Source organism: Chiloscyllium plagiosum, chromosome 46 (genome assembly GCF_004010195.1).
Source record: "Chiloscyllium plagiosum isolate BGI_BamShark_2017 chromosome 46, ASM401019v2, whole genome shotgun sequence".
NCBI lineage: Eukaryota > Metazoa > Chordata > Chondrichthyes > Orectolobiformes > Hemiscylliidae > Chiloscyllium > Chiloscyllium plagiosum.
In genome coordinates this window covers 6,745,775-6,761,704 of record NC_057755.1, presented here as the reverse complement: position 1 = coordinate 6,761,704, position 15,930 = coordinate 6,745,775, and positions in this window count along the sequence as shown.

Genomic DNA, 15,930 nt, shown 5'->3' with positions numbered 1-15,930 from the left:
GGGGTCTGATTGAGACGTATAAGATTATGAAAGGATTTGACACTCTGGCAGTAGGAAACATATTTCCACTGATGGGTGAGTGCCGAACCAGAGGACACAGCTTAAAAATACGGGGTAGACCATTTAGGACAGAGCTCAGGAGAAACCTCTTCACCCAGAGAGTGGTGGCTGTGTGGAATGCTCTGCCACAGGGGGCAGTGGAGGCCCGCTTTCTGGATACATTTAAGAAGGAGTTGGATAGAGCTCTCAAAGATAGTGGAATCAAGGGTTATGGAGATAAGGCAGGAACAGGATACTGATTAGGAATGATCAGCCATGATTATATTGAATGGCGGTGCAGGCTCGAAGGGCTGAATGGCCTACTCCTGCCATTGTCTATTGTCTATTGTCTATTGTCTAATTTCTCCTACCCATTCTCCCACTTCATCCAGACGGAAAGGAGTGGTCATGGGCGCCCACATGTGCCCCAGCTATGCCTACCTCTACATCAGGTACATGGAACATTCCATCCTCCGCAGCTGCACTGGCACCAACCCCCACCTTTTCCTCTTCTGCATTGATGGCTATATCGGCGCCACCTCGTGCTCCCACGAGGAGTTTGAACAGTTTTCAACTTCATCAACAGCTTCCATCCTGAACTTACGTTCAACGGGACCACCTGAGACACCCCTGCCCCCTTACAGGACCTCTCGCTTTCCATTTTCGGCGACTGACTCAACACAGACATCCACGACAATCCCACCGAATCCCACAGCTACCTGCACTACACCTCCTCCGATCCTGCCTCCTGTAAGAAAGCTTTCCTTTATCACCAATGCCTCAGTATCTGCCACATCAGCTCCTAGGAGGAGCAATTCCACCAAGAACATCCGATATAGCCTCAATCATCAAAGATCACAATTTTCTCTCCCACGTGGTTGACGATGCCCTCCAGCACATCTCCTCCACCTTTGCACCTCGACCTTTGAACACACCTCTTCCTACTGCAACAAGGGCAGACACACCTGGTCTTAACCGTCCACCCCTCATCCTCCAGTGACAATGCATCATCCTCCGTCATTCCACCACCTTCAAAGAGACCGCACCAGAATTGATATACTTTCATCCCCACTCCATCTGCGTTTCAGAGAGATCATTCCCTCCGTGACTCCCTTCTCAGGTCCACGTCTCAACCCCACCAACACTCCCTCCCCTCCTGGTACCTTGCCCTGACACTTCCAGAAGTTCAAAATCTGCGCCCACACATACCCCCTCACCTCTATACAAGTCCCCAAAGGATCCTACGACGTCCAACAGAAACTTACCTGCGCTTCCACACACGTCATCTACTGTATTCATTGCTCTCGATGTGCTCCCCTCGGAGCATTGCGGAGACAGTATGCCAACTTGTGGATCATTTTAGAGAACATGTCCAGGACAACCGCACCAACCAACCACACCATCCAGTGAGGGAACATTTCAACTCCCACTCCCACTTCTTCCAGGACATGCAAGTCGTGGGCCTCCTCCATCGCCAACTCGTAATCACCTGACGTCTGGAGGAAGATTGCCCAGACCTAACCTTCGAACTTGGCACTACCTTCTTGTCCTTTCATACCTGTCCATCTTTCTTCCCAACTGTCCCCTCCACCCTCCTCTATGACCTATCACTTTTGCCCCACTTTCACCACCTGTCGCATTCCCAGCTAACATCCCCCCAACTCCACATCTCTCCCATTTATTTCTCTCAGCCCTCTTGGTCCACAAGCCTAATTCCCGATGAAAGGTTTGTGCCTGAAATGCCGATTCTCCTCCTCCTCTGCTGCTGCCTGGCCTCCTGTTCTTTTCCAGCGCCACTCTCTTTGAATCTTACTGTCCCAGCTCCATATATCTGAGAGACTCAAATATACAAAGATTAAATTAGCTATCTGATATTCTGTACCCAAACCCCTCAATTCAGTTCCAGTCTGTAACTCTCTCCGGAGTATCTGTTATTCTGTGTATAACCCACGCTGAACTCCTTGATTAGATTCCAGTCTGTAATTCACTCCGGGGTATCTTTTATTCTGTATATAACCCACAGTGAACTCCTTGATGAGATTCGAATCTTTTCCTTCTCCCATGCATCGGCCATTAGAAATATAGACTACTCCATGCCCCTCAATTCAGTTCCAGTCTGTAACTCACTCCCCGGTACCTCTTATTCCATATATACCCAGCCCAAACCCCTCGATTAAATTCCGGTCTGTAAGTCATTCCAGTATATCTCTTATTTCAAATGTAAATCACCCCGAACCCCGCGATTACATTGCAGTCTGTAACTCGTTCCCGGTTATCTGTTATCCCATATAAAAAACACCCAAACTCCTCTGTTAGATCTTAGTCTGTAAGTCACTCCTGGGTAGCTGTTATTTCAAACCACGCTGAACCCGTCTGAATCTCACTCCATATTCTGTTACTGCAGTTTTAAACTACCCCAAACCTCTCAATTAGATTCCATCTGTAACTCACTCACGGGTAATTTTTATTCCCTAGATATTCTGTCCAGATCCCTTTGATTAGATTCTAATCTGTAACCCATTCCCGGATACCCGGTGCTCTATGTAACAACACCCCATACTCCTCGATTAGATTTCAGACTCAAACAATGCTTACCGATTCACTTACCATCTCTAAATCGAATTATCCTTCATTCACACCCTGTACTTTTGTCAGTGTATGTGTATCTGTCTGATTCTCTCAACACTCCTGCAATATCTGAAAATTCCCACATCCATCCGTGACCTTATTGAATTGGTTCATGGTGTACATGTCCCCTGGACAATCCCAGTAAGACCTGCCCATTTCACGTGTCTCATCCCCTGGGAATATTTGGAAACTCATTATGTGTCCTCCGAATATTTGGTGACACCATCATGTTAGCTTTCTGTGATTTGTATTCATGGATCCAGAAAATAATTCTTCATATCCTGATAAGTACCACATAATCCGTGTAACTGACCCAATGATACAGGGCCCTAGTCACACTGACACAGAAACACCCACACGCACGCAGACACACGCAGTTTATACATGTGCTAGAGAAACAGAGTTTGTATGCGAGAGAGATGTCCAATGAGTAAGTGAGCAAGAGAAAGACTGTGAATGTATGCACGAGAGAGTGCATGTGTGTGAGACATCTCTCACAAACATGTGTCTCTATCTCGCACGCAGGCATTGTCATTCTCTCTCTCTCCCACAGATGCATACACACACAGGCGTGCTCTATCTCTCTCTCTCTTTCCCTCTCTCTCTCACACACACAAAGGAATTTCAGTGAAAATAATTGAGCTCAGACCCTGACTGACACACTTCCTGACAAAACCTGTGTACAGTGCCCATGATCTCCCCAGTCCTGTGTTGGAGGAGAGTGTGTGTGTGTTTGGAGTAGAGGTGGGAAATGTGAGTGTTGAGGGGCAGGAATGTGATCTATGTTTTGAATTCCCAAACTCTGCCGATATTTTTTGAGAAAGTGAAAGAAAATAGGATATTGGTAGTTAGAAATGGCTGCCCGAAGAGCAGAGCAGGGAGAGACAGATTGAACAGAGAGGCACAGGGATAGAGAGAGAGAGAGAGAGAGAGAGATTTTGATTCTGGGAACCACATGTACAGCAGGAACGTGCCAAGACGTCCTCAGCAAATATCCCCTTCTCTACCCAGCACTGTGTCTGCCTCAGGGTGTCTACAGTCAAGCTCTTGGACGCTAGTTTTGGCCAAATGTTTAATATTTTCAAACTGCACTGACATGACCAACAAGGTTTAAGGAAGAGTTTAATCACGAAGAATGGTAACGCTTTACTGTCCTAGCATTAAGGGCGGAATGGTGCACAGTGGTCAGCACTGCTGCCTCACAGCGCCAGAGCCCGGGTTCAATTCCCGCCTCAGGCAACTCTCTGTGTGGAGTTTGCACATTCTCCCCGTGTCTGCGTGTGTTTCCTCCGGGTGCTCCGGTTTCCTCCCACAATCCAAAAATGTGCAGTTTAGGGTGATTGGCCATGGGGAAATTGGGTGGGCTGCGGGCCGGTGCGGACTTGTTGGGCCGAAGGGCCTGTTTCCACACTGTAAGTAATCTAATTAACATCTCAGTTCGCAGAAAGAGCCAGCAAGGCTCCTGTCCTGGGAATTAACATCTCAATCACCCAACGCCCTCTCCAGGGACTGACAGACGTTGCAATGTGTTAAAGATTGAAGGTGTGGAGTCCACAAACTCCCCACTGAGAACAGATGTGGTCAAGAAACTGACAGACTAATTCTTAAATGCTGTTCTTTTTTCTCTATCTGTCGAATGTGAGCAGTTTTCCGAGTCAGGGTGTGTGTGTGTTTGTGTGTTTATTAATGTTTCCAGCCTCTGCTTAATTGTTGTCTTATGTTTTGTTTGCATTTTGATGTTGCTGTCATTTTATGCAATGCATTGGTGATGCAGCTGGTGAAGAGGATGTGCTTTTAAACCAGGGATTTTGCTGTGTAATTTTGCATCAGAATGTTCTCTTGACTCATTTCAAACAATCTTTTCTCTCTTTTATCCCGAGGAACTTTTGTAGGGAAAGCTGCAAATTGAGATCCAGAATGATAAGACCATGGAAAGCATTGCTAAGGAGCAACCTCCAGAAGGGAGCACGGGCCAGGGGTCTGAGACCTGTTGGCCCGGATGCACCCAGTGGGGCCTAGGTGAGATGCGGTCTGCTTATTACCCCAAGGTTTCGTATCCTCCGGAGGCGGGGGGGTGGTTGTGTGGGGGTGGGTGTGGATTGTAGGGACGTCTGGTGAACTGGGTACTATCAGAAAGTTGCTCTGTGTTTTTTAAAAAGTGGTTGGAAGCCTGTGGTTAAAGTAACCGGGGCCTTGGGGTTGTGGCAAAAAAACAGGTAAAACTCTGGGACCTGGGATGCAGGACTCCCCGAGGAGGGAATTGAAACCCAAAACATCTGACCCTTTGTAAAGACTTGTCGCACTGTCAGAATAATGTGGCTCGAAGAGAGGGCAGGATGAGAAAATATGACAGGGAGAGAAAGAGAGTGAGATAAAGCGAGTGAGAGAAAGAATTTAAAAGTGGAGAGAGCAGGAGAAATAGAAAGAGACAGGTAGAATGGGAGAGAGAAGTAGAGAGAGAGAAAGAGAGAGAGACAATGTGAGATTGTGAATTAGCTGTAATGCTCAATTCTGAGGTGACAGGAAATAATTAAACTCAACGAGCTTCACGGAGGGAAATAAAAGAAGGATCAGATTATCAAGCTCCTGAAGCATTGTCGCATGTGGGATCTTGCTGTGCAGCAGATGCCATTGTTGCAGGAACTGAGTGCTTTAATCAGCTAACCCATCATTTCAAAAACTTTTCCAACATGAAAACTCAACTCCATGCCCGATATGTTTGTATTCTCCCATCAAATCTTCTTGTATCCGGAAAGATCCATTTGGGAGGAAAGATACAGCATTAGGTGAAAGGCAAAGCATGAACATCTTTTACACGGACAAAGCACAGCAAGATCCCAGGCTTTCTTCTCTCAGTGACACAGATAATCTCTCTCAGCCTCTCTCTCTCACGCAAACACACACACAGACATTTCGGTGATACTTGAGCTCAGACACTCACTGACACACCTCCTGACAAAACCTGTGCACAGTCCACATGATCACTTCAGTAGGGAGAGTGTATGTGTGTAGGGAGGTGATGGGGGAGCAGAGAGGGTGAAATATAGGTGTTGAGGGGCAGGAACGTGATCAATGATTTATATTTCTAATCTCTGCTGGGGGGTGTGGAGTGGATGGTCTCTGTCTGCCTTACTCTTTGTCCCCTCTCTTGAAACCTCTCCCCTTTTCTTCTGTTGAATTTTCAACCAAATAAAAATTAGACAGAGTAACAAAGAGATAGAGATATTTAAAAATTGAAATAGAGACAGAGAGAGAGAGAGAGGAAGGTGGAAATAGATGCAGAGACAAGGAGAGAGAGAACAGGCAGGGAAAGACATAGATAAAGACCCACAGTCAGAATTGTGATTTGTTAAATTGCTGGCATTAATAGGATCTTGCTGTGTGGAAATGGCATGGAGGCATTGTGTTACTGAGAGGTTGTTTTGGGGGATGGGGTGGGGTATTCTGGCACAGAGCAAAGAAGAGGAAATATCATGAATAATGCCTTTTGGATCTTGCTGTGCACCCCTCCGCCCGTTGGTCACCTATTACACATCAGAGCATCGTGTGTACATGGCAAAGGCTCTGTATCATACCACCTTTACCACCTGCACAGACCACCCCCAATCTCCCCTCCCACACACCCCAGAATTTTTAATTGCTGTGGATAATATATCCGGGACAGGATAGGGAGATGTGAACAACTTTAAATTGGGGCCAGGGAGGAGAGGCCATTTCAATAGAATGGAGGGAGAATGGAGAGAGAGGGAGAGAAGAAGGTGGAGGAGAGTGAAGGATGGGTGGGAGTGGAGAAAGAGGGGACAGAGGAGCTGTGGGAGAGACATAGATCGATTCTCGTGAGCAGGAGAAAGCTAAGGAGAGATGGAGAAGGAGATAGGGACAGAGCGAGAGGGACAATGAGATAGGGAAGGGAGGAAGAGTCACAGTGAATGGGAAGGAGTTGGGGGAGATAAAGGGCAGAAGAGAGAGAGAGAGTTAAAGAGGAAAGGTCTGAGCGGCGGGGGGAAAGAGAGAGGAACAAGTGAAAAAGAGAGAGCTGACTGTCCCAGTGGAAGGTTTTAAAACGGGCTTGAAGCCTGGGGTTAAATAACCAAGGCGTTTAGATTGTGACACAAACAGGATAACCACCAGGATCTGGGAAGCAGGACTCCCGTGGCGGGAATTAATAACTTAAATGAGAAACTCTCTCCAAAGGCTGCATTCTCATCTCAGAGCAATCTGAGAGGTGCTTCGGCCAGGGGGATAAAATGTGATAATCACAGAAATAAGACACAGGCTGGGCATTTGAATTGAATTCACTGAGTATTTGCGAGGTCATGGTCTCTCTGTGTCTTTCTCGCCAGTTTTCTTTTGTTTTATTTTCAAACAAATAAAATCATCCCACAAAACAGAGTTGTAGTTATTTAAGGAGGGGTTGTGATAAAAAAAAAGTGGACAGGATTAAATCAGACAGAAAGTAAGAGAGAGTTATCAGAGATGGAGCGTGTGCGAGGAGGGGGTAGGGAAGAGAGTTGGGGGGAACAGACAGCGAGAAGGGGAACAGAATAGAAACGGGTGAACTTTGGAATTTGCCAAACAGTAGGATTGGTCCCTCTGTGTCGTCTTGGAGACACAATCAAACTCTTAACGAGCATCAGTGACACACTCAGGCTGTGTGTGGTCACACTGCTGCTTCAGAGATCTTGCTGTGCGTGTTTATTAATGTTTCTCGCCTGTGGTCAACGGCTCTATGTTGATTTCTGTGTGTTTCGATGCTGCTGTGATGTTCTGAAATGAAATGCTTAAGAAATAATTAATCTGAACCAATGTCACACGGTAAAGTGGGAGTTTGTGGAAGGCAGAGAAACCTGGGATTTTGCTATGCTTTTGATGCAACTGTTGTGTTGACTGTTCCTCCCGTCAGGATCCAGAAACTGAAACTCAGGAAGGTGCAGAACCAGAGAGAATCAAATCATTTTTTGCAGTGAGGAATCGTCAAACAAGACCTGGAACCAGAGAGAGATAGAGAGATAGGGAGAGAGAGAAATCAGAAACTGTCATGTCTCCCTGTCATTCATTTACACACACACACACACGGAAAACAATTGAGGGGTTCAGGCTGTCTCTGGAATATTTACCACAAGAGACGAGTTCTGGCCTGGGATGGAGGAGACAAAGGGGCGAAAAGACAGAGGTGGAACTGCTGCACAGTCTGATCCCACAAATGTCACTGCCTCCCTTTCACACTACGGCTCCAAACTCTACTTCTGTGTTCCCAGCTCTCTCTCTCTCTCTCTCTCTCTCTCAGTCTGTCCCACATCTTACCTTCAATCCCCATCCTTCCCACCTCTGCCCTGTTCACATTCCCCTGTCGATTCCATTACCACAGCTCTCTAGATCCTCCCTCTTCCATGGAATTGTTGAATTGTTCAATCGTCAACCTCCCAGCTCACCTCTCTCCACACCTTTCTCTCTCTGTCAGCCCTGCGGGAGTTTGTTGTTCCTGGCTGAGGATCATTGTGTCGGTCTAGCACAGGCACAGCCTCACCTCACTTCATCGCGGCGTGTCTGATGTATCACTCTCTCTTTGGCTGCTCTTCTCTCATTCTCTCCCTGGGCTTCTCTCTCTCTCTCTCTCTCTCTCTCTCACACACACACACACAGACACATGCACGCACACTCACACTAGCTGTCTGCTGTACCTCTCTCTCTGCACCAACAGCAATCACCGTCTGCTGGGTTTTGTCAGTATTTTCCCTCACACTCAAAATGAGAGAGCCGACTGTCCCAGTGGAAGGTTTTAAAACGGGCTTGAAGCCTGGGGTTAAATAACCAAGGCGTTTAGATTGTGACACAAACAGGATAACCACCAGGATCTGGGAAGCAGGACTCCCAAGGCGGGAATTAATAACTTAAATGAGAAACTCTCATTGTCACTGCCTCATAAAATTGTATTGAGGTCTTTGAGGAGGCGTCAGGACAGAAAGACGACGGTCGAGCAGTGGACGTGGTGTATATGGAATTCAGCAAGGCATTTAATAGGGTTCCCCATGGTAGGCTCATTTATAAAGTCAGGAAGTTTGGGACACATGGAGATTTGGCTATTTGGATTCAGAATTGGCTGGCTGACAGAAGGCAGAGAGTGTTTGCAGATGGAAAGTATTCTGCCTGGAGGACAGTGTTGAGTGGGGTCCCGCAGAGCTCTGTTCTTGGGCCTCTGCTCTTTGTAGTTTTGATAAATGACTTGGATGAGGAGGGTGAGGGGTGGGTTGGTAAATTTGCAGATGACACAGAGATTGGTGGCGTCATTGATATGAAAGAGGGCTACTGCAGGCTGCAGCGCAACACAGACAGGATGCAGAGACGTCAGGGGTAAGTTCTTTATGCAGAGAGTTGTGAAAGCATGGAATGCGTTGCCAGCTGTGGTGGTGGAAGCAAAGTCATTGGGGACATTTAAGTGACTGCTGGACATGCACATGAATAGCAGTGAGTTGAGGTGTGAGTAGGTTAAGTTACTATATTTTACATTCGGATTAAATCTGGGCACAACATCATGGGCCAAAGGGACTGTTCTGTGCTGTATTTTATGTGTTCTATGTTCTATATTCCTGTCCCTGGGTCGATTTGGGCTAGTCCCACTTGGTACTGCACATGCTGTTAACGTAGTGGGATCTTGCTATTCCCTGTGTCAGCCCTTGTTGTCCAAATCGGGGGTGAGGGAGATAAAGCCTTTTTCTGACTGGGTAGGGTGGTGGGGATGGGCAGAGAGATGTCTGGGATATTGCTGTGCATGAAGGCACAAACAGTTGTAAGGCCAGTTGGGTTGTTTAAATTAGACCATGAAAATTGGTAGGGGCAAGATGTTTGGGGGAAGTGCAATATTTGGACTGAGGGTAAAGGAGCAAAAGTTTTATGGGAATGCAAAAGCTTGAAGGGGTGGGCGCAAAAATGTAGGGGCTGGAAAAAGTAAATGGGGTGGCTTAATTCATAAATGCGGAAGACTTAAAAATCTGGGGATGGCAGCAAAATGGAGGGAGACAAAGTGTGGGTAATTATGTTTCTCCCAATTTTAACCAACCTCCGCTGCAGCTCTCGAATGGGAGTGGCAAAATTGTTGTGGGGGTTTGAATTTGAATGTGTACCATTTGGCTCGGAGGCAAAATTGAGAGATGCTAATCTTGTGGGGACTGCAAGATCAGGCAGATAAAATAAGGCGTGAGGGGAGATTCTATCCAGTCTGTCAGTTTGTGGAAGGGAGTAAAGCAGCACCTGGTGGGGTCAATTAGACAAGAGGGCATGAGGGGAGGTGGCAGATTTTGTGGCGGCCATAAAACCAGGGAAGGTACAACATCGGTGGGAAGGTAATTGGGTGGGGACAGTATTTGAGGAAAGGGACAAACTGGGTGAGGTGTAAAGTGGATATAGCCTCTTTTTGTCTGTAATGGGGGAGTGACTGGAAATAAGAGGAAACTGGGATCTTGCTGTGCATACCCGTGATCAATCCCTGCCTGCGCTCATTTTGTGTGGGGGGCAGGTTGGGGTAGCAGGGAAGAGAGGTCTCCACAGGAAGGGGAATGTAATGAGGCCCATTCGGGGGCAAATCCTGAGGATCCCGGTACAGGACCCGCACCATTTCATTGGGGGGAGGGGGGAGGTTAGATACGATGGGCTGAAGGACCCCTTGCGCAGACACATGAAGTGTCAGGGATTCAGGAACGAGGATCTCGTTGTGTGTCGTCAAGGAGAGGGGAGCAGTCACGGGCTGTTCCATCCACACAGACCCCTTTACCCGAAGCCCAGGGGGTCTGGGTCAGCGAGGGGTGGGGTATGTAAGACATAGAGGGCAGTGCAGAGGGGCTTTTATGTTGAGTGAGAATAGTGCGGGAGAGTCGGTGCAAAAGGGACACTGCACAATTTGGAAGGTGGCAAAGATATAGGGTGTGAACAATAGAGAAGGGGTCACATAATTAGGGCAGATACAAATCTTGGAGAAACAGCAGAAAAACAAAGTGGGGTTAAAAATGAGAGCAAATATGTTCCGACACCCCCATGTTCGACTCCTCCACCACACATTCTAATGGTCGCGGGGATGGGACAGAGGTACTCACAGAGAGAGAAAGAAAAAGAGAAAGACTGAAAGCAAGAAAGACAGAGAAAGGGGGCAACTGGGACACAGAGAGGGAGTGGGCAGGAAGGAAAAAGGACAGACAGACAGAGAGATAGAGACAAAGAAAAGACTGAGACAGAAACAGTAATGGAGAAAGACAGAGAGAGACATGAAGACATAGAGAGAGCGACAGAGAAAGACAGGAAGAGAAAAAGGAACAGAGACAGAGCGAACCTGGCAGAAATAAACGCAAGATGTTTGCATAAAGGATCACAGATTATTTGAACCTAAAAATGAAACTCAAACAATCATGTCAAATCAGCAAGCTGAATGATCTTAAGTTTTAAATAAATGATGATAAATGCATTATCCAACTGGACACACTATATTCACAATTTAACACATGACCAGAATACAGATGACGATAAGTTTATTGCAGAATTGAACTGAAATTTCTGACAGAATTGAATTTGAGATTATGAAACAAATATATTTCATTCTCAGCAACATGCCCAGGCACATTACACGGATTCCACTTTTCCGACAACTGTGGGTGTGTCAGTGCTGGTAAGTTGTTGCATCTCACATATTGTGTTGTAGGTTTTTATACTCAGGCTAGTGCCCCTGACTGCACCAACAGTAATCACCCTCTACTGGGTTCTGTCAGTATTACCCCTCACACTCAGACACTCACAACAGAGTCTCCCTCTGCTGGGAACTGTCAATGTTACACACACACCCACATCACACTGACACACAGACACACAAACACACACAGACACAGAAACACACACATGTGTGTTTGTGTGTCTGACACACATACCAACATCACCACACACACATCTCCAAACTGACACATGCCCTCAGACACTCACCCAAACGCATATCTACACACAATCTCCACATCAGCACTTACCTTCACACACACACACTCACATCTAAATTCTATCTGTGACGTACTGCTCCTTTAACAAGGTTATGCTGTCCCTGTCTTTTTTTTTCCAGAGTGTACATAAACGACGCAGACTCCAAAAAGTCTGTGGTAGAAGGGTTTTAGAGCCAATTAGTTTTTGGCTAAGAGATACTGCCTCAGTCAGAAGGATTTCAAGTTTCAAAAAAACCCTGGTATGATGAAAATGGAATGGCCAGATTTCCCAACTCACTTTCTCGCTGGTTTTGTTTGGTTTTCGGCAAAAGTGAGGAAAACACTGCTCGACCCAAAGAATCAGGTCCAGGTTGGTCCATCTCTGATTTCTCTCCTGCCGGACCCTGCCGCACGATTTTACTTTTCGTGCCAATGGGTGTTTCGGGGGGTTGTTTCAAGTATTTGGGACAGCATCATTCAGTTGGGATGATCTGTTGAGTTTTCGGAGAAGTTAAGATATTTGATATTCTATTCATTTTACTTGTGTTTCATTCGTCAACCTTATAAATGAATTCTGTTTTTTTTTTAACTGGATGGTTTGACCATTTGTATCCCTCCTGGAATATCCACGTTACATCTGCACAGAAAAAACGAACAAAGTTAGGGTATGGATTACTTTTTAGAAATGTTTTGAGAGGTCTGGTCTTTTCCATAACAGATTGGGGCTCTTTGCAGGATTTGTTCGATAGTTTCAATTCCTGATTAGGGTTGTTGGACTCAAAGGTATGTGGTAATGCATTTTGTTCCGTGTGTTGAATTCGGTTGCTTTAAACAGTGCTTGGCGGAGCAATGCCTCATTCAGTCACCAAGACTTTCCTGGGGTTGTTAGAAGTGACCTTAGGTGGTTTACGAAATGTGATCGATGCCAAGCTGCTGGAATTAACAGACAAAATGGAGTTCGAGCAGCCTCCTTCAGCAAGGAAAGGAGCAATAATTGCAGAAGTAGCTGAGTATTTACATTTCCTGGAAATATCATCGGAGTCTTTCGAGATGCCCAAAATTCAATTGAAAACTCAAATGGAAGGCTTAGGGTTTCAGGTCAATTTGAACAACTGGTTCAAAGGGTATTCAAGGAGGTGTTCAGCAAGTTTAGGTTCATTGCTTTTACTTTGAATATCAGAACAGGGACGTCAGGTTGAGGTAACACTGAACATTGGTGAGTCCTCTTCCATAATATGATAAGATGTTCTGGTCATGGTGTTACAGAAAGGATGCTATTAAGTTGGAGAAAAGTGAGAAAAGATTTACCGGAATGTTGTTGGGATTAGAGGCATTGAGTTATAAAAATAAGTTGGATAGACATGGAAGTTGAGTGGTGATCCAATAGAGGTTTATAAATTCATCAGGAGGATTGATACGATTTCCTCCAGAGTGGAATCAGGTCATTTGGCCCAACAAATCCATCCAGATCCATGCCCCCACCATATATTTACACGTGATTAACGAACCTCACACTATGGTGAGCTTAAAATGGCCAATTCATCTGACCGGCACATAATTGCATTGTTGGAGGAAACGCAAACGCACATGGGGAGAATGTGCAATCTCCACATAGATTGTCAGCCAAGGTAGTAATCGATCCAGGAACCTTTACACTGTAAAGCAGCAATGCTAACCACTGAGGCACTGCGCTTCACTAATAGGGGGTGACAAGTGACTGTCTTTTCTCTAGATGGATGAAATTCAAAAATAATGGACATATTTTCAAAATGAGGTGAGAAAGTTTTATGACCGACATGAGGGGAACTCTTGTCACAGAGTGTCAGTTGTCTGTGGATTGAACTGTCAAAAGAAGTGATTGACGCAGACACAGTTACAACGTTTAAGTGACATTTGGATAATCTGGCAACAGGACGCTTGGGAATAAAGTGCGTAGCTCTGACGAAGTGGAACAAAAGTGCATGAGGTTCTGTGTGAAAGAATACAAAATGGTCTGAGACCAAACAACGTGAAGTCCTGATGGAGGGAACCCAGTGAAAACCAGGCATTGTTCAAAACAAGGGGCTGTGTGGAGAGGGTGACATGTGAGCTCGATTCCTCCGCCGTCTTAGACACGCGAACCAACAGGGAAAAAGGAAAGGTCAGCCCGTTCCATAGCTTCTTCCGAAACCTAGTCTGGGTCAGAGCATAGATGAAAGTAATAATACAGGAATTCAAGAGCTTCAACATGATGCTACACTGGTAGAAAATCGCCAACGGGTGGGTGAAATTCGCCGGGCTGTGTTAAAGTTTAGTAACTCGGTCCAGGATGAAGTAGGTGACAGTGGGTAGCCACAGCAGTATGAACGCTGCAGATATGGCGAAGAGTGAAACAATGGATTTCCTTCGGTTTTTCATCTCCTCATCACTGCTGACAGCGCTGGCCTGGTGTACGAGTCTCCTTCGGGCCAAGCTCGTGAGCAGGATGTGTTTGACGGTGAGACAGTTGAGGAGTTGTATGAGGAGATATGGAAAGAGTGGTGTAAGAATGTGGTTCAGCCAGTCGTAGATGGACCATTCCAATAAATGTCCAAAGACCAATCGCACCCTACAGCCTCTACCTTGTCCGTCTAAGGTGACGATGGGCTCGTATTTGAAGTAGTCTGGAATACTCCTCAAGATGCTCACCACCCAAAGGGTAGCAAGGACGTTGACTGCCGTCCTCCATGTACAATATTTCGCTTTTAATCCGTGGTGGCATATGGTGACAAAGCGATCAAAGGTGAAAACAACAGTGGACCAGACAGAGCAGTCCATGAAAGCAGACATCAGGAACTTGTTGAAGGCACACTTGGGTAAGAAAATAGATCAAAGACATCACATAGTAATACGCCAGTTGACCAAAAACCACACAGAATGCGAGAACAAGAAGATCCGAGAGAGCCGTGGCCACCAGATACAGAGTTACTGATTTGGAAAGCCCACAATTGCCTCGACACGGAATTATAATAGTCACAAAAGTTGTTGCCAAAATAAAGGAAAGCAAACATTAATGACATAAGTTTCTCGGGCGATAAATCTTAGCTTGAATTAATTAGTAAAACGTTTGATAACTGAAGTCGTGTTTTCTCTGCTGTATATTGAAAGTTAAAACTTGAAGCAATGATTTTTTTTTGAGTTTTTGGAATGACAGAAACTTCATTCATGTAAAGATCGCTGACTGGGAGATAATAATCTCTCAGTCCCAGAGTTGAGTGTTCATTTCACTCTCCAGCTTATCAATCTCAAGATTTTTGTTGAGATTCCAGTGCACTACTGGAGGAAAATGTATCTATCAGAACTCTCATACATGATCGAAGGTCAACTCTCACATCTCAATGAAAGCAAAACCGGGTGGTTTCTGGAGATCATAAGCAAACGCAGAGTCTGCTGGAGAAACTCAGCAGGTCTGTCAGCATCTATGGAGAGACAACAGAATCCCTGTCAGGTCTTATTGAGAAGAAAGAGAAAAAAAGGCAGTGAAATCTCAAAGTAAATTTTCATTTGGAAAGAAATTACAGATGTTTGTACTTAATAGTAACTTGGTTTATAATTCACCAGGAGGGACTCCAAGTGGGTCTCCGCATTTTGTATCAGTTGTTAAATCTGTTGTTAATCTGATCATCAAATCTGAGACTAGTAGTGACATACTAACTTGTGCAATTTGTGTAATGCAGCAATAACGGGGAGTTGCACAAGTTGTGGGAACTGGTGCAGTATAGCCCTAAATAGGGGAATTGGTGCAAAGAAGTACTAAATGGGAGACGTGGGACATTGTAGCACTAACTGGGACAATTAGTGCAGTGTAGCACTAAGTGGAGAATTTGTTGTAGTTTTGCAGTTTTTGGCAGAATTGTAATAATTGGAAGGAGTGGTTCAGTGTAGCCTGAAATGTGAAAATTGATACAGAGTAGTACTAAACGGGAGACTTCGGGCAATGAAGCATTTAATGGGAGAATTGATACCGTATAGTACTAAACAGCAGATTTGGGTCAGTGTACTACTCAATGGGGCAAGTGGTGCAGTAAAGAGAAATAAATGTAAAAATTACAGTAGCATAGCAATGAATTGGAGCATTTATGTATTAAAAAAGAGAATCGGTGCAGAGTAGCATGAAATGGCAGAATTGGTTCAGTGTGGTCGGAAATGGGACAGTTGTTGCAGGATAGTGCTGAATGGGAGACTTGGTGCAGTGTAGCACCAAATGCGAGCATTGTTGCATGGAAATTCTAAATAGAAGAATTGGGGCCATGTAAAACTAAACGGGGGGATTAGTGCATTGAAGCAATAAATG